The following is a 27,168-nucleotide window of genomic DNA, read 5'->3' as shown; positions in this document are numbered from 1 at the left end:
TTACTAGTGACTGAGATGAACAACATGGATTTATTCAAAGTGGTGGTATTCATATTGAAGCAAGTCTTAAGTCATCACTTTGCTCTGCTCGAGACTTGGGGGCTACAGGTAATATGGATGTAAGGGATAAATATCTTCAAAATTCTCAGTTTTGAGCAAACCAGATTGACCCGGTGTCTGCGACAATCATGACCCGGCGTTACCAATAATTATGACCCGGCGTCAGTAACAATTATGACTCAGCATCATCTGTTTATAACCCGAAAATTTTGGTTATCATAAATTGGCAAGATCTACAAGCCGGCTGAAGATCAGATAAGTATTTCAAGATCAATATTTTTAAGCATTGGGAGCTGAGTCAAATGAATTACTCTTCACAATTTTTCTCTGTGAGAAACCAGCGTCAGCAAATTGATTATGAAGTTGGCTTATTGACCCGGATTTTCTAGAAGAAGGAAATGACAAGGACTTAAGGATGTTCAGGTGCCGGTTTACAAGAATTCTTAACCCGGAGCACAACCTGTCAAATTTGTTCTTGTATTTATTTTGTAGCATAAGTTTACCATGGATAAATCCAAGCTAAACTGGGGGCTAATGCATGTCGGGTATACCCCGCGGTGTAACCCGCCGGATGTATGACACGGCTAGATCGTGGCGACTCACTGGTGACCCCCCCAGAGCTTGGCGACTCACAGGTAACCCGCCCGATCTTGACAACTCATTAGTAACCCGACGGGCGGGTCACACGGATGACAAGGCCCAAGGCCCGGAAGGCCGGCTCATGTTATGGTGGGCCGGTTTAAGAGGAAGGCATAAGGAATATTCCCTTACAAAAGAAGCAAGACTAGGACTCCACTTGTAATAGAGTAATCCTAATCCTACTAGGACTAGTCATGTAACCCGCCCCTTCAACATATATAAGGAGGGGCAGGGCACCCCAAGAGGGGGGGAAACAATCTTAAGATTAGACACAACTAGGAGAGCCGGTTTACGGCGACTCCCTCATGAGCATAATGAGACCTAGCCACAAACAGCATGTAGGGCTATTACCAGATCATGTTTGCCGGGGCCCGAAGCTGTCTAAACCCTTGTCTTGTGGTGCGTCTCTCAATTCCGATCAACCCCTCTCAGGCTACTACATAGATGCGCTGGCCTCACGACTAAGTCCTCACACTAGGACATCTGCCGTGACAATCCACGACAGGGGCCAAAGAATATTTGAAGGGATTAGCAGCTGAGTTGTCAATTCAGCCACACCTGGAGATTAATTATCTGTAGCAAAGTGATCAGTAGCAAAGTAATATGATAGTTTTGATAGTAGTGACAACAACAATGGTAATAGTAACAATGATAGCAGTAGTTTTATAGCAAGTCCAACAGTGATGATAGCAGTAGTAACTTAGCAAGAACAATATAAGATAAATTCGTAGGCATTGGATCGGTGACTTGTTGGATGATATTCATCATGAGACAGTTATAACCTAGGGCGATACGACACTAGCTCTAGTTCATCAATATAATGTAGGCATGCATTCCATAAATAGTCATACGTGCTTATGGAAAGAACTTGCATAACATCTTTTGTCCTACCCTCCCGTGGTAGCGGGGTCCATATTGGAAACTAAGGGATATTAAGGCCTCCTTTTAATAGAGAACCGGAACAAAGCATTAACACACGGTGAATACATGAACTCCTCAAACTACGATCATCACCGGGAGTGGTCCCGACTATTGTCACTCCGGGGTTGCCGGATCATAACAGGTAGTAGGTGACTATAACTTGCAAGACCGGATCTAGGACATGGATATAATGATGATAACATAAACAGTTCAGATCTGAGTTCATGCCACCCGGGCCCAAAGTGACAAGCATTAAGCATAGCAAAGTCATAGCAACATCAATCTTAGAACATAGTGGATACTAGGGATCAGGCCCTAACAAAACTAACTCGATTACATGATGAATCTCATCCAACTCCTCACCGACCAGCGAGCCTATGAAGGAATTACTCACTCCCGGTGGGGAGCATCATCGAATTGGCGATGGAGAAGGGTTGGTGATGACGAAGAACGAAGACCCCCCTCTCCGGCGCCCCAAACAAGCTCCAGATCTAGCCTCCCGATGAATAACAGGAGGTGACGGCGGCTCCGGCTCGTGGAACGCAATAATTTTTTCCCTGGTTTTTTTTTCGGAAAAATATGATTTTATAGCATCGGTTTTAGGGTCTGCGGGGCCACCAGGTGGGGACAACCCACCTGGGCGCGCCAGGAGGGGGGCGCGCCCTGGTGGGTTGTGCCCACCCAGGTGCCCCCCTCTGTTGGGTCTTGGCTCCAGAAATTCTCTTTATTGATATAAAAATTCCTCGCAAAGTTTCATTCCATTCCGAGAACTTTTATTTCTGCACAAAAACAACACCATGATAGTTCTTCTGAAAACAACGTCAGTCCGGGATTAGTTTCATTCAAAACATGCAAATTAGAGTCCAAAACAAGAGGAAAAGCCTTAGGAAAAGTAGATACGTTGGAGACGCATCAGTGATGCCTATATTCATATTCATGATCATTGCCTTAGATATAGTCACAACTTAGCGTTTTTCTATCAATTGCTCAACAGTAATTTGTTTACCCACCGTATGCTTTCTTCGAGAGAGAAGCCTTTAGTGAAATCTATGGCCACCGTATTTATTTTCCGTCATATATTTTCAAATCTATAAAACCAAAAATCCAAAAACACCTTGCTGCAATTTATTTATATTTACTTTATTTTGCCTTTTATTTATCTTTTATATATATCTCTATTAGATCTCACTCTCGTAAGTATCCGTGAAGGGATTGACAACCCCTTTTTCGCGTTGAGTGCAAGTGTTTGTTAGTTTGTGCATGTGCACCCACAAATTTGTTTGCAGATTAAGTGCAGTACTGTTGAAAGTTGAAAGTACTACTGATTTAAACACTCTTATATTTCTTTACAGATGAAGCATTTTTCTTTTGCATTTTATGTTTTGAACTTCTGCCTTTGCAAATATAAAAACAAAAATCAAATCGTGGGCTTCGATGTTTGTCTAGCCATGGGCCATGGGCTGCCGAAGCATCAGAACAAAATGGACTCACGGGGGCCAGCGTCTTCGGTATCACTCCACTTCGCATCCTGCCACTGGTTCGAGCCCACCGCCACTCCCCACGAGCGAGCTCTAGGGCGAGATGAGCAGCCGCCGCCGCAGCCGCCACGTCGGCTTGCCGCCGGCCGCGCCGCTGGACGACGACGACCTCCTCTCCGAGATCCTGCTCCGCCTCCCCCCGCAGCCCTCATCACTCCCGCGCGTATCCCTCGTCTGCAAGCGGTGGCGCGGCCTCGTCTCCGACCCCGGCTTCTTCCGCCGCTTCCGCCTCCGCCACCGCCGCAACCCTCCTCTCCTCGGTTTCTTCGACAGATTTCTAGGTCAGACATTCCGACCTACCCTGGAGGCCCCCAATCGTGTTCCTCCCGAGCGCTTCTCCATGCAGCACCACGAGGATCTCGTGCACGCCTTTTCCCATGGATGCCGCCATGGTCTCGTGCTTATCTCCCTCCTTCACGCCTTTTCTAATGTTGTCTAATATAGTAATATTGCCGAGATGGTTCACCTTTGGAACTTTTAGCACAATTTCCACAGTGATGGTGAAACTAATGTTCACTGTTTCAATAGTTGTGAGAATAACTCCTAACGAATTTTCCTGTATAAATAGCAAAGAATTATTTGACTGATGTTATTTCTTGCTTTGCAGGTATCTATCTAGAGCTACATTCTGCTGTCTGAGATGCAGAAATGGGTTGTTTGGTGTAGATTCTTCCATTTTGTATGCTCGAAGTGGCGATTGACTCCCTATGCAGCATGCACTGACTAGCTGTGAAGTGCACTTGTAGGAATTGGTCCACCTATCTATTATCTAATTTCTGTAGGCATTTGTCAGCTGGCTTGAAGGTTGACGGCACAACGACTTTCTTCGGTTAATGAGTGCTCATCATGTGGTTTCTTTAACCTGCTCTATGCTTTCCAAGTAAGCATGGTTCAACCTGGCAAATTATCTTTCATTGCATTTTAGTGTGCTCGCATGTGTTCGCACTTTGATTTATCTCCAGTGTTGTATCGGACGTGGAGATTTTGGCCCCAGGTTTCTGCCTATGTTCTAGCATGTGCCATCTTGTGTGTTTTGGTTGAATCTGTGTCTGATTCCGTCGCATCGGTCGGGCCTGGGAGTTGTGAAGAAGCTCCTGTGTGTTGAATTGCGCCTGCCTTATAGCATTGCTCTTTGTCAGTTTCATTGCTATATTTTGATTTTGGGGAAAGTTTGGATTAACTATCTAACATTTAGATTCTTTTATGAGTGTTTAAGAAATAAGGCCTCACTTCTCAAAAAAGATGAATAATCTTAGCTGCCGTGACCAGGACAGCGATAGGCAATGTTGGTGCGTATGGTAAAGATGATAATCTAACCGCATACAATAATCAGCGTCTATGCAGATGTGGAGGAAATTGAAAAATTATACGTATTACACGTGATAGTTTTTGGTTTGTTCAAAAGCAGCGGTGCTTAGAGCATCTCCAGCCACGCCCCAACAGCCCCAACAGGCCCCCTCCCTCCCTCGGCGATTTTTCCGCGCCGGCGCCCAAAAATCGGTCCAGTTGCATCCTAGGAGCCTGTTTTTCGCCGGTTTGGGCTGAAACTCACGCCGGCGGACCCAGGCTGAACCCGGCTCGCTGGGGGGGGGGGGGGGGAGGGGCGGGGAACCGCGGGCTCGCTAAGTCAGCGACACTCACCTCGTCATCCTCATAACGCCTCGGTTTCTCGCGGGGAATCAATGCCAAGGCTGTCGTCGGTCAGCCTTCCATTGATTTCTCACGGGCGGCGCGGTGACACCCCCCTCCCGCCACGCGTACACACGGCTCCCGGCTATAAAAGCAACGCCTCCCCCTCGCCTCTGGCCACACCCGCCCACAGCCGTCGTTGAGCTCTGCCTCTCTCCCCGTGCGTTGCCGCCGTCGATGTTCCTCCCCTCTCTCGCCAAGCCCAGCCGCGACGATGGGCGAGCGATTCCCCGGCGATGGGGCGGCGGCCAACGGCTGCGGCCGTCGCTCACTGCACGAGTGGGAAGCGAACTTGCTATTCGAGGCCAACATCCGGCGCCTCCCGACATGCGCGCAGGGCCGGGGGGGGGGGGGGGAGGCTCAGCGTCTGTGGCGTCCCCATTCCCCCGGTGCCCGACGTCGACGTGCGCCCCAATTTCGTCGACGAGGTCAACCGCGTCTGGGCGTCGCTGACAGACGAGCAGCGGGCCCTCCCGCAATACGCCGCCGGCAACCACGAGGCGTGGGCGGCGTACTTCTAGCACCGGCAGGCGCAACGGCTCGCCTCCACCAACGGGGCGCCGGTGGTGCGGGACACCAAGAATAGCGAGGGGCGCTGCCTGTGGTGGGGCGCCCCCGGCCGCTCGCTTCACGCCGTTCTCCGGCACCTCGAGGGCGGCAACGACCCGCCCTTGACGTACCCTGCCGCGACGGCCCAGGGCGGCTAGTGGATGCCGAGGAGGACTGCTACCTCTTGAGCATGCGTTGGTTTTCCCTTGAAGAGGAAAGGGTGATGCAGCAAAGTAGCGTAAGTAGTTCCCTCGGTTTTTGAGAACCAAAGTATCAATCCAGTAGGAGATAACACGCAAGTCATCTAGTACCTGCACAAACAATCAAGAACCTTGCAACCAACGTGATAAAGAGGTTGTCAATCCCTTCACGGTCACTCGCAAAAATGAGATCTAATAAAGATAATAAGATAAATATTTTTGGTATTTTTGTTGTATAGATTGGAAAGTAAAAATTATAAAATAGTAAAACGAGATGTGATGTAAATAAAAGAGATGCAATATAATAAGAAAGAGACCCGGGGGCCATAGATTTCACTAGTGGCTTCTCTCAAGATAGCATATATTACGGTGGGTGAACAAATTACTGTCGAGCAATTGATAGAAAAGTGCATAGTTATGAGAATATCTAGGCATGATCATGAATATAGGCATCACGCCCGTGTCAAGTAGACCGAAACGATTCTGCATCTACTACTATTACTCCATACATCGACCGCTATCCAGCATGCATCTAGAGTATTAAGTTCATAAGAACAGAGTAACGCATTAAGCAAGATGACACGATGTAGAGGGATAAACTCAAGCAATATGATAACCCCATCTTTTTATCCTCGATGGCAACAATACAATACGTGCCTTGCTGCCCCTACTGTCAATGGGAAATAACACCGCAAGATTGAACCCAAAACTAAGCACTTCTCCCATTGCAAGAAAGATCAATCTAGTAGGCCAAACTAAACCGATAATTCGAAGAGACTTGCAAAGATATCAAATCATGCATATAAGAATTCAGAGAAGAACCAAATATTATTCATAGATAAACTTGATCATAAATCCACAATTCATCGGATCTCGGCAAACACACCGCAAAAGAGTATTACATCGAATAGATCTCCAAGAACATCGAGGAGAACTCTGTATTGAGAACCAAAGAGAGAGAAGAAGCCATCTAGCTAGACAACAACAAATTCACCAATGTAAGGGTGAAACACATAATGCATAAGACGCATGAAGGTACCGGGTGCTTCCAATAAACCCATAGGCATGACTAACCACTCATATAGACCAAACTTTGTTTTGAAAGCGGTTTTCCATTCATCACCCTCTTGTATGCGGATTTGATAGTAACCACTTTTAAGATCAATTTTGGAAAAGATAGTGGCACCGCTAAGTTCATCAAGCATATCATCAAGGCGTGGAATGGGGTACCTATAACGAACGGTGATAGCATTGATAGGTCTACAATCGGAGCACATGCGAAAGCTACCGTCTCGTTTTGGCACAAGAATGACCGGTACGGCACAAGGACTCAAACTTTCACGCACATGTCCACGATCTATGAGATGCTTTACTTGCCTTTGTATTTCTTTGGTCTCTTCGAGGTTGACGCGGTAGGGAGCTTTGTTTGGAAGCGGCGCTCCGGGGATGAGATCGATTCGGTGCTCAATGCCTCGTAGTGGAGGTAGACCCGGAGGTAGCTCATCGGGGAAAACATCTTGGAATTCCTGCAATAAAGAAGATAACACCAAAGGTAGATCGTGAGAGCTGTTAGTTTTTGGTGCCTCGTCCTTGCACAATAGGACATAGTGTAGGACACTTGATGGGTTCTCACACACTTCTCTCATCTCGCGTTTGGTGGCAAAGAGAACTAAGTTTTTCTTGTCGCTCATCGTGGAGGCACTCAATTTGGGCTTGTGGCGCTCACTCTCTTTTTGGTGGTTCGCTTTCTCACTATTCTCTCCACGATGGGTGTTTTGCTTGTCGGCGAGCACTTGGCTTGGAGACATAGGACGTAGCACAAACTCTTGCCCTTTCATCTTGAAGCTATAGTGATTTGTACGCCCATTGTGAATGACACCTCGGTCAAATTGCCATGGCCGTCCAAAAAGGAGGTGGCAAATGGTCATCGGAAGGACATCACACTCCAAAGTGTCTTCATAGGCGCCGATCTTGAAAGAGACTTGTACCCTATGCTCGACTTGGATGGTGCCGTTGTCTCTTAGCCATTGAACCTTTTAGGGGTGCGGGTGCTTCATCTTGACCAATTGGAGTTTGGAGCATAGTTCTTCACTTGCCAAGTTATGGCAACTCCCTCCATCGATGATGACCTTGACGGACCGTCCATTGATGCCGGCCTTTGTGTGGAAGATATGGCATCTTTGATCTTCGTCTTGTTGATGTTGAAGAGTCAAGACCTTGGAGACAACAAGAGCGGGACTTGAGTCTTCGTCACAAAAGATGTGATCATCTTCTTCTTCATTGTTCACTTGTCGGTGCATGGCCACTTGCTCAAGAGCTTCCATTTCTCCTTCACTCATGGAGTCATAGGTTCCGTCGTCGTTGAGGATCATGGTGCGCTTGTTTGTGCACTCAAGGACTTGTGGCCTCGGCCTCCGCATGTGAAACATTTGATGGAACTCGTCTTGATGGTCTCATCGGTTGGAGTAGATGATGATGAAGCTTTCTTGAAGTTGCTTGTAGTAGGAGGACGACTTGAGCTTGTCGAGCTTTCTTGTAACTTGACTTGTCGCCGTTGCTTGTAGATGGCTTGGTTGAGGTAGAAGGTGGTGGAGTCGTCGAAGCTTGATTGTTGGAGAAGCCGTAGGACTTGGATGAGAACTTGGCATACTTGAAGTCGTCTTGTACTTGCCGTTCCGCTTTGGTAGCTTGATGCACTAGCTCGATGAGGTTCGAGTATGGTTGGAAGTCGGCAATCTTTTTGATAGGGTGATTGAGTCCATTCAAGAAACGTGCCATAGTTTGCTCATCATCTTCTTTGACATTGGCTCGTATCATGGCAATCTCCATTTCCTTGTAGTATTCTTCAACGCTCTTGGTTCCTTGCTTGAGTTATTGGAGTTTCTTGAAAAGGTCGCGGTTGTAGTAGTTTGGCATGAATCGTGCTCTCATGACATCCTTCATTTGTGCCCAAGTGGTGATGGGTGGTTCACCTCTTGCCGCTCGGCGCTCAATGACTTGTTCCCACCAAATGAGGACGTAGTCTTGGAATTCGAGGGATGCCATTGCGATATTCTTCTCTTCTTCGTAGTTGTGCAAGCGGAAGATTTTGTCAACCTTTAATGCCCATGATATGTACTCTTCGGGGTCATTGCTTCCGGTAAACTTGGGCATGGTGAACTTTAGCTTGCCATATCGTTGCTCTTCATTGTGTTGGGGTCGGGGATGATGACGCCCATGTCGTTGAGGATTGACAATCTCATGTTGCTCTTGGCGAGGAGGGTTGTCTTCCTCCTGTTGCTCTTGGCGAGGAGGGTTGTCGACCTCCTGTTGCTCTTGGCGAGGACGGGGTCCATTGTCTTCTTGCTCTCGATGGACTTGACGTTCTTGTCTCGCCTGAGGAGAAGCTTGTCTATCTTGACGAGGAGCTTGTCGATGCACACGTGCTTGGTAAATCCTTTCTTGAGCTTCGTCGCGAAGTGCTTCTTGATGTAGTCGAGCTTGTCGGCCTTGATTGGCTACGGCACGACTTGAATCTTGAAGGGCACGTTGCGCCTCAAGTGCTTGAGCTTCACGTAGTTGTTGTTCTTGACGTTGCGCCTCGGCGTCTTGTGCATCTTGATTTTGTCGCGCTCGCTCCTCTTGTTCTTGTTGTCGTTGGCGTTGCCGTTCTTGTGCTTGTGCGAAAGCAGCTTGGTTTTGACGATGTCGATGCTCTTGAGAGTCGGTGTCGTGTAGAGGATTGCGATTAGCTTGACGGTCTTGACGCGTGGCACGACGAAGAGTGTTCGATGTCGGTGTACTTGAACCGGAGATGGTGTCGTCGGAGTGTCGACTTGAGCGGCTCCGTCTTGACGAGGACGAAGTTGTAGAAGAATGGACCATCATGGTTCGGATATCTTCTTTGAGGGAACTCATGGATGTGTCGAAGTAGTCTCTTGTACGTTGCTCGGATTGTCGTAGGTCGGTGGCGAGATTGTCGATGCGGTCGCCCAAAGCAAGTTGTTCTTGATGCAAAGCCCGATGTGCACCAAATAGTTGAGTCTTGGTGACATAGGATGACATGTCGTCGTCTTGCTCCAAAAAGAGTGGGTTGGTAGAAGTACTTGGCCTATCCATCATTCCAAACAAAGATATGTGAGTGGGAGAAAGAGAAGAACCAATACCAAATGTACCTTGACCGATGTTGAAAATGGATCAAAGATCAATCCAATGTGTAGCAATGAAATAGCATAATTGGTACCAATTCTTGTCGGTTCTCACACCTACACAAGTAAAAGCTTATGGTGGACCTTGGTTAGGATGGTGGCACAAAATTTGATGCGATTGTAAGTGAGACTCAATAATGTTGGAAAAGATTCACAAATTTGCAAATGCAACAAGTAGACCAATAGCAAGATATGATACACGGAAACACACACGCAAATAGATAAGTGGGGTTGGGCAACCAAGGATGAGCCAAAATGTGGAATCCACCAAGATGCTCTTGTTGCACAACACTAGAGAGACGCTAGCACGATTGCACAATAGGCGGATACGAACTTGTGCACAACCTACTAAGCAAAAATGCAACGACTTCTATCCCAAGTATGCTATATGTATGATGTTTCTATGCTTTTGATCCAAGATGATCGAGTATGACAATCTTAATGTTGTATGATGCTATGGTTCTTGCTTATAAGCTCTTTGCTTATCTTCTTCTTTTGCTTAAAAGCTTGTTTGGCTCTTTGTTGTTTGAGCTCTTTTCTCATGCAATGCTTCATGAACCAAGATAGCAATTGTGTATGCGAAGACAACTTTGTGACACAAGAGATGATACCAAGATATGCAACACAATGATGGTATGTATGCTATGGGAAGTATGAACACTAATGTGCACAAGTCACGTTGCCGGCAATACTCAAAGGCTAGTCTCGATGCAAATGCAAGAGAGTATGATGATATGACGATACTACGATGATATGAAGTGAAGGTGATACCAAAGTGATGTAGCCGTTCGTAGTAGTCCTTGGCGAAGATGAGCGGTGGTGATCTTGATTCCGAACCGTACCTAGATAGCCGAAACACAATAGGACACGGAAACCACAACTCAAATTCTCAAAGAAAAACGGGTCAAAATTGTCAGAGTTGGTAGCGGGAAAGGCTATGGTGGTGGTATGCGGAAGTGGTGGTGGTATGCGGAAGTGTATGTGGGCACCGGGACAAAGTTGGACGAAAGTTAGGCGGTAAACGGAGTGGAGGATGGAAGTGATGTTGTCAGGGGCCGGATGTCCGGGCTGATGGCCGGATGTCCAGGTCGGGCCGGATGTCCGGGCTGTCGGGCCGGATGTCCGGGCCCGGGATCCGTGGATGAACTCGAAGAACACCGTGTGGAGAGGTCAAATCCGTGGCAAAATTCGGAAGATTTTGTGGGTGGAATTTGGGGAAAAGATGGGGAAAAGCTAGATCTACCTGCAACACACGAAATCCGCGGATCAAATCCAACAAAACTTCATCACACCAACAAATCACAAAAAAAATTGGGGCTATTTTTGTGGGGCAATTTTGAATTAGGACGAAAAACAACAAAATCAAGCTAGAAAACAAAGAGAGGGGGCTCCGAAATCGTGATCGACGTGGCTCATGATACCAAGATGATGTAGGGCGGAACCCTAGGTGGCCGATCTTTCACGAAAGGAGCGGATCCCTACGAAGAACGTGATGAACATGAGGGGAAACACGAGGGAAACACGAGGGGAACACGAGAGAAATCACTCTACCAACAAGAATAGATCACACATGCGCTAGATCGATGAACACAAAGGTAAGATACAAGATCCAAATCCAACAAAGGACGATACAAATGTAACCGGTTCTTCTCCGTGAGGAGGTCTTGATGGGGGTCTTCTCCGTGAGGAGGTCTTGAATCCAAGGTGGATCGTCTCCGAAGAGGGGCCGCGGTCTCTCTCGTGGAGTAGATCCGATATGGATGAGCAAAGCTCTATCTCTAAATGAGCTAATCCTTTGCTAACCCTAGAAAGAGGAAGGGGATGGAGTATATATAGTCTAGGGGGGCGAAGAGGTACATGGGCTTCAGCCCTTTACTGTGCGCAGACAGACGGAGCCGGATGTCCGGGCGTCGGGCCGGATGTTTGGGACTTCAGGAAGGCCGGATGTCCGGGCTGACGATGAAAACTTCTGTTGGCTCTGGATAGCGTGCACCGGATTTCCGGGCAGGCGCCGGATTTCCGGGCTTTCGGGAGGAGCCGGATGTCCTGGCTGGACGCCGGATGTCCGGGCCCTGTAGCACTTCGATGGCTGGGCTGCTGCTGTTGTTGACATCTTCAGGGGCCGGATGTCCGGGGCCTTGGCCGGATGTCTGGGGCCTGGAAGGGGAACTTGCCCGTTTCCGTTGGTTCTCTTCATCCATGGACTTGGCGGCTTGTCCGTCTTCACGAGCATCTTCGGGAGGGTCCTCTTGACACCTGATCATGCATAGCATATCGGACTTAGGTAGTAGCCATGTCTCGAGTGGATCATATGTGATATCACTAAGGAAGGAAGTCACCTCGTTCTCGAGAGCTCTAGCTCGTGCTCGTGTCATGGGTCCTCTTTGCTCTTGATGAGACGATGGTAGGTCCATGGGGATGATCGTAGGATGCTCCGCATCAAGGCTCATCGTAGTCAATCCCTTGAACTTGTCGAAAACCTTTTGCAACAAGTCGAGCTTTATAGGTAGTAACATTACTGTCAGCGTCTGTCTTCTTCTTGAAGATCCATTTATTCTCAATTGCTTGCCGATCATCGGGCAAGTCAACCAAAGTCCACGCTTTGTTCTCATACATGGATCCCATCTCAGATTTCATGGCCTCAAGCCATTTTGCGGAATCTGGGCTCACCATCGCTTCTTCATAGTTCGTAGGTTCGTCATGGTCTAGAAACATAACCTCCAGAATAGGATTACCGTACCACTCTGGTGCAGATCTTACTCTGGTTGACCTACGAGGTTCGGTAGTAACTTGATCTGAAGCTTCATGATCATCATCATTAGCTTCCTCACTAATTGGTGTAGGTGTCACAGGAACCGGTTTCTGTGATGAACTACTTTCCAATAAGGGAGCAGGTACAGTTACCTCATCAAGTTCTACTTTCCTCCCACTCACTTCTTTCGAGAGAAACTCCTTCTCTAGAAAGGATCCATTTTTAGCAACGAATGTTTTGCCTTCGGATCTGTGATAGAAGGTGTGCCCAACAGTTTCCTTTGGGTATCCTATGAAGACACATTTCTCCGATTTGGGTTCGAGCTTATCAGGTTGAAGCTTTTTCACATAAGCATTGCAGCCCCAAACTTTAAGAAACGACAACTTTGGTTTCTTGCTAAACCACAGTTCATAAGGTGTCGTCTCAACGGATTTTGATGGTGCCCTATTTAACGTGAATGCAGCTGACTCTAGAGCATAACCCCAAAACGATAGCGAATCAGTAAGAGACATCATAGATCGCACCATATCTAGTAAAGTACGATTACGACGTTCGGACACACCATTACGATGTGGTGTTCCGGGTGGCGTGAGTTGCGAAACTATTCCGCATTGTTTCAAATGTAGATCAAACTCGTAACTCAAATATTCTCCTCCACGATCAGATCGTAGAAACTTTATTTTCTTGTTACGATGATTTTCAACTTCACTCTAAAATTCTTTGAACTTTTCAAATGTTTCAGACTTATGTTTCATTAAGTAGATATACCTGTTGGGGAACGCAGTAATCTCAAAAATTTCCTACGCACACGCAAGATCATGGTGATGCAAAGCAACGAGAGGGGAGAGTGTTGTCCACGTACCCTCGTAGACCGAAAGCGGAAGCGTTAGCACAACGCGGTTGATGTAGTCGTACGTCTTCATGATCCGATCGATCAAGTACCGAACGCACGACACCTCCGAGTTCAGCACACGTTCAGCCCGATGACGTCCCTCGAACTCCGATCCAGCCGAGTGTTGAGGGAGAGTTTCGTCAGCACGACGGCGTGGTGACGATGATGATGTTCTACCGACGCAGGGCTTCGCCTAAGCACCGCTACAGTATTATCGAGGTGGACTATGGTGGAGGGGGGCACCGCACACGGCTAAAAGATCAAACGATCAATTGTTGTGTCTCTAGGGTGCCCCCTGCCCCCGTATATAAAGGAGCAAGGGGGAGAGGTGCGGCCGGCCAGGAGGGGCGCGCCAGGAGGAGTCCTACTCCCAACGGGAGTAGGACTCCCTCCCTTTTCCTAGTTAGACTAGGAGTGGAGGGGGAAAAAGGAGGGAGAGAGGAAGGAAAGGGGGGGCGCCGCCCCCCTCTCCTTGTCCTATTCGGACTAGGGGGGAGGGGCGCGTGGTCCTGCCCTGGCCGCCTCTCCTCTCTTCCACTAAGGCACACTATGGCCCATTAAGCCCCCGGGGGGTTCCGGTAACCTCCCAGTACTCCGGTAAAATTCCGATTTCACCCGGAACACTTCCGATATCCAAACATAGGCTTCCAATATATCAATCTTCATGTCTCGACCATTTCGAGACTCCTCGTCATGTCCATGATCACATCCGGGACTCTGAACAACCTTCGGTACATCAAAACATATAAACTCATAATATAACTGTCATCGAAACTTTAAGCGTGCGGACCCTACGGGTTCGAGAACAATGTAGACATGACCGAGACACGTCTCCGGTCAATAACCAATAGCGGAACCTGGATGCTCATATTGGCTCCCACATATTCTACGAAGATCTTTATCGGTCAAACCGCATAACAACATACGTTGTTCCCTTTTGTCATCGGTATGTTACTTGCCCGAGATTCGATCGTCGGTATCTCAATACCTAGTTCAATCTCGTTACCGGCAAGTCTCTTTACTCGTTCCGTAATACATTATCCCGCAACTAACTCATTAGTTACAATGCTTGCCAGGCTTATATTGATGTGCATTATTGAGTGGGCCCAGTGATACCTCTCCGACAATCGGAGTGACAAATCCTAATCTCGAAATACGCCAACCCAACAAGTACCTTTGGAAGCACCTATAGAGCACCTTTATAATCACCCAGTTACGTTGTGATGTTTGGTAGCACACAAAGCGTTCCTCCGGTAAACGGGAGTTGCATAATCTCATAGTCATAGGAACATGTATAAGTCATGAAGAAAGCAGTAGCAACATACTAAACGATCGAGTGCTAAGCTAACGGAATGGGTCAAGTCAATCACATCATTCTCCTAATGATGTGATCCCGTTAATCAAATGACAACCCATGTCAATGGCTAGGAAACTTAACCATCTTTGATCAACGAGCTAGTCAAGTAGAGGCATATTAGTGACACTCTGTTTGTCTATGTATTCACACATGTATTATGTTTCCGGTTAATACAATTCTAGCATGAATAATAAACATTTATCATGAAATAAGGAAATAAATAATAACTTTATTATTGCCTCTAGGGCATATTTCCTTCAATACCCATATCTGTTTAAATCATCTGTGAAGGTGAGAAAATAACGATACCCGCCGCGAGCCTCAACATTCATTGGACCACATACATCAATATGTATGATCTCCAACAAATCAGTTGCTTGCTCCATAGTTCCGGAGAACGGCGTTTTAGTCATCTTGCCCATGAGGCACGGTTCGCAAGTACCAAGTGATTCCAAAAGTCCATCAGTATGGAGTTTCTTCATGCGCTTTACACCAATATGACCCAAACGGCAGTGCCACAAATAAGTTGCACTATCATTATCAACTCTGCATCTTTTGGCTTCAACATTATGAATATGTGTATCACTACTTTCAAGATTCAACAAAAATAGACCACTCTTCAAGGGTGCATGACCATAAAAGATGTTACTCATATAAATAGAACAACCATTATTCTCAGATTTAAATGAATAACCGTCTCGCATCAAACAAGATCCAGATATAATGTTCATGCTCAATGCTGGCACCAAATAACAATTATTCAGGTCTAAAACTAATCCCGAAGGTAGATGTAGAGGTAGCGTGCCGACGGCGATCACATCGACTTTGGAACCATTTCCCACGCGCATCGTCACCTTGTCCTTAGCCAGTCTTCGCTTAATCCGTAGTCCCTGTTCCGAGTTGCAAATATTAGCAACAGAACCAGTATCAAATACCCAGGTGCTACTGCGAGCTCTGGTAAGGTGCACATCAATAATATGTATATCACATATACCTTTGTTCACCTTGCCATCCTTCTTATCCACCAAATACATGGGGCAGTTCCGCTTCCAGTGACCAGTCTGCTTGCAGTAGAAGCACTCAGTCTCAGGCTTAGGTCCAGAATTGGGTTTCTTCTCTTGAGCAGCAACTTGTTTGCTGTTCTTCTTGAAGTTCCCCTTCTTCTTCTTCCCTTTACCCTTTTCTTGAAACTGGTGGTCTTATTGACCATCAACACTTGATGCTCCTTCTTGATTTCTACCTCCGCAGCCTTTAGCATTACGAAGAGCTCGGGAATTGTCTTATCCATCCCTTGCATATTATAGTTCATCACGAATCTCTTGTAGCTTGGTGGCAGTGATTGAAGAATTCTGTCAATGAAACTATCATCCGGAAGATTAACTCCCAGTTGAATCAAGTGATTGTTATACCCAGACATTTTGAGTATATGTTCACTGACAGAACTATTCTCCTCCATCTTGCAGCTGTAGAACTTATTGGAGACTTCATATCTCTCAATCCGGGCATTTGCTTGAAATATTAACTTCAACTCCTGGAACATCTCATATGCTCCATGACGTTCAAAACGTCGTTGAAGCCCCGGTTCTAAGCCGTAAAGCATGACACACTGAACTATCGAGTAGTCATCAGCTTTGCTCTGCCAGACGTTCTTAATGTCTTCAGTTGCATCTGCAGCAGGCCTGGCACCCAGCGGTGCTTCCAGGACGTAATTCTTCTGTGCAGCAATGAGGATAATCTTCAAGTTACGGACCCAGTCCGTGTAATTGCTACCATCATCTTTCAACTTTGCTTTCTCAAGGAACGCATTAAAATTTAACGGAACAACAGCACGAGCCATCTATCTACAAACAACATAGACATGCAAAATACTATCAGGTACTAAGTTCATGATAAATTTAAGTTCAATTAATCATATTATTTAAGAACTCCCACTTAGATAGATATCCCTCTGATCATCTAAGTGATCACGTGATCCAAATCAACTAAACCATGTCCGATCTTCACGTGAGATGGAGTAGTTTTTAATGGTGAACATCACTATGTTGATCATATCTACTATATGATTCACGCTCGACCTTTCGGTCTCAGTGTTCTGAGGCCATATCTGCATATGCTAGGCTCGTCAAGTTTAACCCGAGTATTCTGCGTGTGCAAAACTGGCTTGCACCCGTTGTAGATGAAAGTAGAGCTTATCACACCCGATCATCACGTGGTGTCTCGGCACGACGAACTTTGGCAACAGTGCATACTCAGGGAGAACACTTTTATCTTGAAATTTAGTGAGAGATCATCTTATAATGCTACCGTCAATCAACGCAGAATAAGATGCATAAAGGATAAACATCACATGCAATCAATATAAGTGATATGATATGGCCATCATCATCTTGTGCTTGTGATCTCCATCTCCGAAGCACCGTCATGATCACCATCGTCACCGGCGCGACACCTTGAATTCCATCGTAGCATCATTGTCGTCTCGCCAACTATTGCTTCTACCGCTTAGTGATAAAGTAAAGCATTACAGGGCGATTGCATTGCATACAATAAAGCGACAACCATATGGCTCCTACCAGTTGCCGATAACTCGGTTACAAAACATGATCATCTCATACAATAAAATATAGCATCATGTCTTGACCATCTCACATCACAACATGCCCTGCAAAAACAAGTTAGACGTCCTCTACTTTGTTGTTGCAAGTTTTACGTGGCTGCTACGGGCTGAGCAAGAACCGTTCTTACCTACGCATCAAAACCACAACGATAGTTCGTCAAGTTAGTGTTGTTTTAACCTTCTCAAGGACTGGGCGTAGCCACACTCGGTTCAACTAAAGTTGGAGAAACTGACACCCGCCAGCCACCTATGTGCAAAGCACGCCGGTAGAACCAGTCTCGCGTAAGCGTATGCGTAATGTCGGTCCGGGGCGCTTCATCCAACAATACCGCCGAACCAAAGTATGACATGCTGGTAAGCAGTATGACTTGTATTGCCCACAACTCACTTGTGTTCTACTCGTGCATATAACATCTACGCATAAAACCAGGCTCGGATGCCACTGTTGGGGAACGTAGTAATTTCAAAAAAATTCCTACGCACACACAGGATCATGGTGATGCATAGCAACGAGAGGGGAGAGTGTAGTCCATGTACCCTCGTAGACTGAAAGCGAAAGCGTTAGCACAACGCGGTTGATGTAGTCGTACGTCTTCATGATCCGACCGATCCAAGTACCGAACGTACGTCACCTCCGAGTTCAGCACACGTTCAGCTCGACGACGTCCCGCGAACTCCGATCCAGCAGAGCTTCACGAGAGAGTTCCATCAGCACGACGGCGTGGTGACGGTGATGATGATGCTACCGACGCAGGGCTTCGCCTAAGCACCGCTACGATATGATGGAGGTGGAATATGGTGGAGGGGGCACCGCACACGGCTAAGAGATCAAGAGATCAATTGTTGTGTATAGAGGTGCCCCCTGCCCCCGTATATAAAGGACCAGGGGGAGGAGGCGGCCGGCTAGGGGAGGGCGCGCCAGGGAGGAGTCCTACTCCCACCGGGAGTAGGACTCCCTCTTTTCCTAGTTGGAGTAGGAGGGGGAAAGGAAGAGAAGGAGAGAGGGGGAAGGAAAGGGGGCGCCCCCCTCCTTGTCCAATTCGGACTAGAGGGGGAGGGGCGCGCGGCCAGCCCTAGCCGCCCCTCCTCTTCTCCACTAAGGCCCATCTTGGCCCATTAAACTCCCCGGGGGGTTCCGATAACCCCCCGGTACTCCGATATATGTCCGAAACTCCCCGAAACCATTCCGGTGTCCGAAAATAGTCGTCCAATATATCGATCTTTACGTCTCGACCATTTCGAGACTCCTCGTCATGTCCATGATCACATCCAGGACTCCGAACAACCTTCGGTACATCAAAACACAAAAACTCATAATATAATCGTCACCAAAACTTTAAGCGTGCGGACCCTACGGGTTCGAGAACAATGTAGACATGACCGAGACACGTCTCCGGTCAATAACCAATAGCGGAACTTGGATGCTCATATTGGCTCCTACATATTCTACGAAGATCTTTATCGGTCAAACCGCATAACAACATACGTTGTTCCCTTTGTCATCGGTATGTTACTTGCCCGAGATTCGATCGTCGGTATCTCAATACCTAGTTCAATCTCGTTACCGGCAAGTCTCTTTACTCATTCCGTAATACTCATCTCGCAACTAACTCATTAATTACAATGCTTGCAAGACTTATAGTGATGTGCATTACCGACTGGGCCCAGAGATACCTCTCCAACAATCGGAGTGACAAATCCTAATCTCGAAATACGCCAACCCAACAAGTACCTTCGGAGACACCTGTTGAGCACCTTTATAATCACCCAGTTACGTTGTGACATTTGGTAGCACACAAAGTATTCCTCCGGTAAACGGGAGTTGCATAATCTCATAGTCATAGGAACATGTATAAGTCATGAAGAAAGCAATAGCAACATACTAAACGATCAAGTGCTAAGCTAACGGAATGGGACAAGTCAATCACATCATTCTCGTAATGATGTGATCCCGTTAATTAAATAACAACTCATGTCTATGGCCAGGAAACATAACCATCTTTGATTAACGAGCTAGTTAAGTAGAGGCATACTAGTGACATTTTGTTTGTCTATGTATTCACACATGTATCATGTTTCCGGTTAATACAATTCTAGCATGAATAATAAACATTTATCATGATATAAGGAAATAAATAATAACTTATTATTGCCTCTAGGGCATATTTCCTTCACTTTCACTGGGAAATGACACCGCAAGATTGAACCCAAAGCTAAGCACTTCTCCCATTGCAAGAAAGATCAATCTAGTAGGCCAAACTAAACCGATAATTCAAAGAGACTTGCAAAGATACCAAATCATGCATATAAGAATTCAGAGAAGAACCAAATATTATTCATAGATAAACTTGATCATAAATCCACAATTCATCGGATCTTGGCAAACACACCGCAAAAGAGTATTACATCGAATAGATCTCCAAGAACATCAAGGAGAACTTTGTATTGAGAACCAAAGAGAGAGAAAAAGCCATCTAGCTAATAACTATGGAACTGAAGGTCTGTGGTAAACTATTCGCACATCATCGGAGAGCCTATGGTGTTTATGTAGAAGCCCTCCGTGATCGATTCCCCTCCGGCAGATCGCTGGAAAAGGCCCCAAGATGGGATCTCACGGGTACAGAAGGTTGCGGCGGTGGAAAAGTGGTTTCATGGCTCCCCCTGACGTTTTTAGGGTATAAGAGTATATATAGGCGAAAGAAGTACGTCGGTGGAGCTCCGAGGGGCCCACGAGGGTGGGGGCGCGCCTACCCCCCTGGGTGCACTCTCCTGCCTCGTGGCTGCCTTGCGGAGTTCCAGACTTCAACTCCAAGTCTTCTGGATTGCGTTTGTTCCAAGAAAGATTATCGCGAAGGTTTCATTCCGTTTCGATTCCGTTTGGTATTCCTTTTCTGCAAAAGACTGAAATAGGCAAAAAACAGAAACTGGCACTGGTCCTTCGGTTAATAGGTTAGTCCCAAAAATAATATAAAAGAGCATATTAAAGCTCATTAAACATCCAAAACAGATAATGTAATAGCATGGAACAATAAAAAATTATAGATACGTTGGAGACGTATTAAGGACGGCATCCTCTTCTTCCTCCTCCTCCCGCTCCTCCTCCTCCAGGTCGCCGATGCTGCTCAGCGTCAAGACCGAGTCCGCCGAGACGCCTCTCGGCTGGCAAACACGCAGCGCCGGCATCGTCATCAACGATGGCAGGCGCGCCTCGTCCTCGGCTCCTCCCCGCTTCGTCAGGCCGAAGACGGAGCCGGGGCTCGCCGCCATGAAGACGGAGCCCGGGCTCGCTGCGGTCAAGACGGAGCCAGGACTCGCCGCGGTGAAGACAGAGTCGGGGCTCTCCGACGAGGCGGCCTTGAAGTGGGCGCGCGAAGACTGGGAGCGGACGGAGCTAGAGCGCCAGTGCCGCGCCCTAGAGCAGTTCGCCGCTCGTCGTCGTTCTCGACGACGACAGCGACGACGACGCGCCGCCACCGGTCCGCCAGGGCGACCCCGGACAGGGGTCCAGGGGCGCCCGCTTCAAGGAGGAGAAGGACGACGACGAGGACAACGGCGATGGCGGCGACGACGGCGACTTCGCCACGCTCAGCGCGTTCTTCCTGTAGTTTAGGCCTTTGTTTTTTAAGTTTGCTATGTAAAATCTCTTTAGGTCGTCGAAGTTTATGCCCGTTTACCGAATTATAGCCGAATGTCTTTTTTTTTTTAAAAAAAAAGCCTTCTGGGGCGACCCTGGGGCCAGCGACTGGGAACCCGATCGGCCCCAAGCCGATTTTTTCGCTGGGTCGTCCCCAGGCGGCGATTTTTCGAGCCCCCTGGGGGGGCCAACGGCAGGAGATGCTCTTACACGTAAGTACATGCATAGTCACCTTACACTTACATACATATATACAATTTCGTCGATTGGCAACGGGAGCAAATGATGTGTATACATGTGTGCAGTACCCGCGAAAGCAAAAGGAACACAGTACAGTACTATTTTTTTGCCAGTCCTGTTCTGAACTTCTGGTGGAGTTTTCCTTGGCAAAATAAAAAAATAAAAGGCAATTCATGGGCTTCAATGTTTGTGTAGCCATGGGCCAGGCCATCGGCTTCAATGTTTGTGTAGCCATGGGCCATGGGCTTTCGAACCAATCGAACGAAATGAACCCACGGGGCCCTCTGCCAGCGATAGTTTTACTCATGTCTTCACGCCAAATCCTATTCGGCGCGCCGAATATAGGCCATTTCGTAAAGGGGGGTATGGCCGGCCTTTTTACCTTCTTTCTGGTTTTGAAAACGCGAAGCAAAATAAAAGCGCGCGAAATGGGATTCGAAGACGCAACCTCCTGCTTCGCAGTACACCGCACTAGCCACCACGCCACCACGCCCAATGTGGTTACATACATCTTTCTCGTTATTTTCTTCTTGTACTTTTCCTTTTTCTTTTTTCCTTTTTCCATTTTTCCGTTTTTCTTCTTTCCTTTTTCTTTTTTCTTTCTTCCTGGCTTGATGCAAAAACGATGAACTTTTTCTCAAATTTGATGAACGGTATATTTCAAATTTGGTGAACTTTTTCTCAAAATCGATGAACTTTCTTCAAACTCGATGAACTTTTTTTCAATCTCGATGAACTTTTTTGAAACTCGATGCACTTTTTTCTCAAATTCGATGAACTTTTTTCAAACTCGGTGAACTTTTTTTCAATCTCGATGAACTTTTTCAAACTCGATGCACTTTTTTCTCAAATTCGATGAACTTTTTTCAAACTCGGCGAACTTTTTTGAAGCTCAATGAACTTTTTTGAAACTCGATGAACTTTTTTTCAAAACTCCACGAACTTTTTTCAACTTCGATGAACATGTTTTCAAATTTGTGAACTTTTCTTCAAAATCAATGAACTTTTTTTTTCAAATTCATGAAATTTCCTAAAAATTGATGAACCTTTTTCAAATTTGCCAACTTTCTTCAAATTCGGTTAACCTTTTTTTTGTGATCCTTTTATGTTATTTTTGAAAAAAAATATCGGAAAGTCAACAGGTCAGTCAACCACGAAGACCTGAGCGAACAGCCGTGAGCCTAGAGAGCAAGCGGCACACACGAGCGAGCGAAGACCAGAGCAAGCTGGAAGAGGAGCGCTTAATGGGCCACGGCCCACTTTAACGGCGCGTGAGCGCCAGCTTCCTCTCCTGGCGCTATAGGCGCCGAGGAGGAGCTCTCTGTCTTCACTGCCAGTGCCACACAACTTGCGTGCTGGTTCATAGTCCACTGACATTCGCCCATTCCCCATGCGAGATGCGCCACCGCCGCCGCCGCCACGTCCGCTCGCCGGCGGCCGCACCGCTGGACGAAGATGACCTGCTCCCCGAGATCCTGCTCCGCCTCTCCCTGCAGCCCTCCCCCCTCCCGCGCGCATTCCTCGTCTGCAAGCGCTGGCGCAGCCTCCTCTCCGACCCCGGCTTCTTCCGCCGCTTCCGCCTCTGCCACCGCCACAACCCTCCTCTCCTCGGTTTCTTCAACAAGTACGATGATCTGTCCTTCCTACCTACTCTGGATGCCCCCAATTGCGTCTCTCCTGGGCGCTTCTCCTCGCCGTTCGACGACGTCGACGATTACCGCTTTTCGCTTGGGTGCCGCCATGGCCTCCTACTCTTCTGGCCTATGAAGCTTTTCCAGGTCGTGGTGTGGGACCCCGTCACCAGAGACCAGCACCGCATTGCCATTCCCCCGGGGTTCGACAGGGCACACGGGGCGGTGCTTCGCACCACCGGAGACAAACACTTTCAGGTGGTCTTGGTGGTGAGACATTGGGATGACGAGCAACATACACGTGCGATTGCCTGTGTTTACTCGTCAAAGACCGGCTTATGGGGAGATCGTATCTCAACACCGCTTCCATATCAACCTGATGTGAGTGGTTCTCCCACCATGCTTTATGAGCTTGATGCTGTGCTGGTTGGAGATTCCCTTTACTGGATGCTTTCTGGGAATTTTGGTGGAATTCTCAAGTTTGATTTGGAGAAGGAGAGCCTAGCTGTGATACGAGTGCCGCCAGTGGATATGTATGGCTAGGGCAACTACTTCCAGGTTATGAGGGCCGAGGGCGGTGGGCTGGGTTTCCTCTTCATGTCAGTGTCAAACTACACTGCTCAGTTATGGAAGAAGAAGGCCGATTGCGATGGTGTTGCTTCATGGGAGCTTGGAAGAACTATTCAAATGGACAAGCTACTTTCTATCAAGTCGGAGGATAAAAACCCCATAGCCCTATCGATACTAGGGTTTGTTGAGCAGAATAATGTGGTGTTAATTTGGACAGTTAATGGCATCTTCACGATCCACCTTGAGTCATTGAATTTCAAGAAGCTTGCCGAAACCACCGCAAGACGTCCTCACTATCATCCATTCGAAAGTGTCCACACTTCAGGTAATACCATGGATTACATTGTCGATACAAAAGAAAATTATTATTCAACAATTGGCTGATGAAATTATGCTCACATCATTCCGTGTTAATATCATATCATTTGTTTCTTTTGCTGCTTCATGGCCTCTTCAATGTACATCGATGATGTTCTGCAGTGTTTTGTTCTGATTTGTGTGTGGTCTCTTCTATGTACGTAATGATTATGATTGACTAACAAAAATATATTCTGGTATTTCATTTTCTTTATGTTCTGTAGCCAGGCACTAGGCTGCAATTGGTTAGCTTCTTCTAGTTATTTTTGTGGTTTAAGTCAGAACTAGCAAACTGTCATCATCAGCTTATTATATGAATATCCATACAATAAAACAATGCTTACATGTGTATGTGTTCCAGAAATATACAATGATTAACAAGATTGACAAATCCCTTTATAGAATTTATTGTTTCCTGCCTATTGAAGGATGATATAATTCCCAAATGGTAATGTTAGTGCATATCTGACGTGCCATTTAACTCTGAAGAGGAGATACACAACAGCTGCAAGTTGACTACATGAAAACTGGCTTGAACCCTTTTGAAGCTTAAGCTTAGTTATATTTATTTTGTTCTGGATGTTACCTCTGCTGATATTTCTAACAGAGTTCAAATAAAAAATAACCACTTCGTTTGAAATTATGAGTAATTATTCATTTATCATTTGTAGGATTGCCCTCCATGTGGCAAGTCTATTTGTACCAGGAAACACTAATAAGCGGAGTTCATTTTCATCTTTTCATGCTAAATTTACTTAAAGATGATTTAAATCATGATCCAACATGTTACCAAGATTTATTAGTATGAGATTTATTTTCTGATATGGCGTATGATGAGCTTCAGGATAGCTCTAGATAACTTGTCCATTCTGACCAGTTAACAGTATGATTGTCCATGTTCTTCATTTTTACGATATTAATGAGTATACGCTGTTATGGGAATATTCAGTAAACTAGCACAATGCCCATGCATTGCTATGAAGCCACCAAAAAAGTATGAGGACTTAAGCCATTGGTTTAGGATATCATTGAAAGACGTTGGTGTCATGTGGCTGTTGGGCCGTTCATGATTAAAATCATAGCGAAAATACAATATTACAAAGAGAGTTTTGCATGTGGCAAGCCTTGGATAATCTTAAGGAAAGTAGGTCCTTTGCTAGATTTAAAGTGATGCAACATTTCGAATTGTAAAACAGAAGAGGATAGACATTAGTAAGGAGACCGCACAAGGTCGTGGATCCGGTAGCAAACTAGCAATAGAGGTCTATCGTCGCGTTGGAATTACAATTTACAGTTTGTTCACTCTCTCTTATGCTATGGTGGAGAACTAGAAGTATTGGTTGGGAATAGCAACTAAAACCAAGAGCACGGTTTTGAGTTGGAGTCTTATCTGGTATTTGTTATTTGTACCTTTTACAAGTGTTGGTCTCACATGAAAGTAGTAGTGTATTTGTTTATTTGTGTTAGGTCCCACATGTTAGTAAAAGTGCATTTTTTCTTGGAAGGCCGCTTGTCCTGCATGGGGGGTAGCTAGCAATGCATTTGTTTATTTCTGAAGTTTGCCGGTCCTGCATGTGGGTAGAAGTGCATTTGCTTGTTTGTGAAGTTTGTTGGTCCTACATGTGAACTCACTGTCAACTCCAAATTTTGTAAGTAGAAGAGATGGAGGAAGAATAAAATATTTGACATAGGTGTGTTAATGTTTATCTGTTAGAGAAAGTAGAGTATTACTGTATCAAAGTTGAGTTGCTTTTCTTGAATTTACAACAATGGATTTTCTAATACCTAGTTGACACGTGCTCGTTTCTTTTTATCTTTTGTTGGAATGCCATGGCGTCGTGTGCTTAGGGTTTTGAGCCTAAACTCACGTTTGTGCTTTATTGATCGCTGGTATTGGTTACAGAGTAGGGCTCCCATTATATAGCGAGTTAGTAAATGCGAAAGCTTTAGATGTATCATATGGATATGGTGCAGTAACAATCTAATATTCTTGATATGGAAATCAGGGGGACTGACTTGAGGATCAAGCTTTGAGCTCTTTCACCTTATCCTTGTTGTGGCGGCGATGTTCTCTGCCCACATGACATGTTGTTTGACTTTTTATGTTTGTAGGAACACTTGTTGATGTTGGACACGATGGGGCTGAGCTTTTGGTTGATATGTAAGATGATTGTCTGGTTGGACATGCTATTTGACCTGCTGGTTGAGCAGGTAAGCTTATCTCCAACTGATGTTCTACCTCCTCTACTGGATATGCTCCTTTGATTGCCCTCCCTTCCGTCCAGCTTCCTTGGTTTCAGTTTACCTACTCCTTAGTACTCCCAAGTTTCTTCTGGTAATGTGGGTTCTTCTCCCTCTAGCCCCTCTGATGACTAATGGCTTAGGACCTTCCTCTTTCTATATTGTGCTTATGTTTGTGCCTGCTTGGAAATGAGAATATTGTCATACTAAGTAGTAGCAAATGAAGCACTAACCCTTATTGTGCTTTAGGGTTTGGTAGAACCAGGGGTCCTACCGGACCTGCTCCGGAGGTTGTAGGGGAAGGATGGAGTGGGACGGGGCGTTGATCGGGCGCGCCGGCGGCTGGTCGCCGTCGCGTCGGAGGGAGATGGCGGCGGCTAGGGTTCCGGCTCCTCTGGGAGCCGGGCAATAGGGATAATAATATTCTTATTGCTTAATTCCAAAAAGAGTCTTATAGCCTATATTTATAACCTAGATAACTTGCATAAGAATTAACCTAAGATAAGTTGTGGGCCAAGCCCCTAACTACTGCCCGGTGGGCCTCCTCCGGTTATAAGCTAAACCGGTCATAACACTTCTCCCCGCCTGCACAAACAACTCGTCCTCGAGCTGTAAGGTGGGGAAGCGCTTGCTGAAATCCTCGAGGTGATCAACCAGCGTCAAACACCTTCTCGACAGCTGGGGCGGCCAGGTCGGCGGCGACGGCGTCCTCCGGAATGTAGTCTGCAACCTCCAGGTAGAAGAGTCGCGGGCAGGCGTGGCCGGGCGTGTAGGGCTCGTCGCAGTTGAAGCACAACCCTTGGCGGCGACGCTCGAGTAGCTCGGCTGAGGTGAGCCGGCGGAACGGGCGCACCGCGGTCGCGGCAAGGGGTGCCGCGGAAGCCTACGTAGGCCGACCCTGCGCGGAATCTGGCGAGGGTAGCGACCCAGTGGCCCGGGACAGTGATTCCTGCTGGATAGCCACCGCGCGGCGCTCGAACGCGCGGGCGTAGTACATGGCCGTCTGGAGATCCTGGGGTCCCCTAAGCTCCACGTCCACGCGGATGTGATCCGAAAGTCCACTGACGAAGAGGTGGGCCCGCTACTGCGCCATC

General features: G+C 46.8%; 1 pseudogene; it reads left to right on the top strand.

Annotated features, from left to right (window-relative positions):
* The first annotated feature begins 3,146 nt into the window (after positions 1-3,146).
* Positions 3,147-25,998, top strand: LOC123142406 (putative F-box protein At3g16210; annotated as a pseudogene).
* The last annotated feature ends 1,170 nt before the right edge of the window (positions 25,999-27,168 follow it).

This window comes from Triticum aestivum, chromosome 6D (assembly GCF_018294505.1).
Source record: "Triticum aestivum cultivar Chinese Spring chromosome 6D, IWGSC CS RefSeq v2.1, whole genome shotgun sequence".
Taxonomy (NCBI): Eukaryota; Viridiplantae; Streptophyta; class Magnoliopsida; order Poales; family Poaceae; genus Triticum; species Triticum aestivum.
This window is presented reverse-complemented; position numbering and strand designations above follow the sequence as displayed.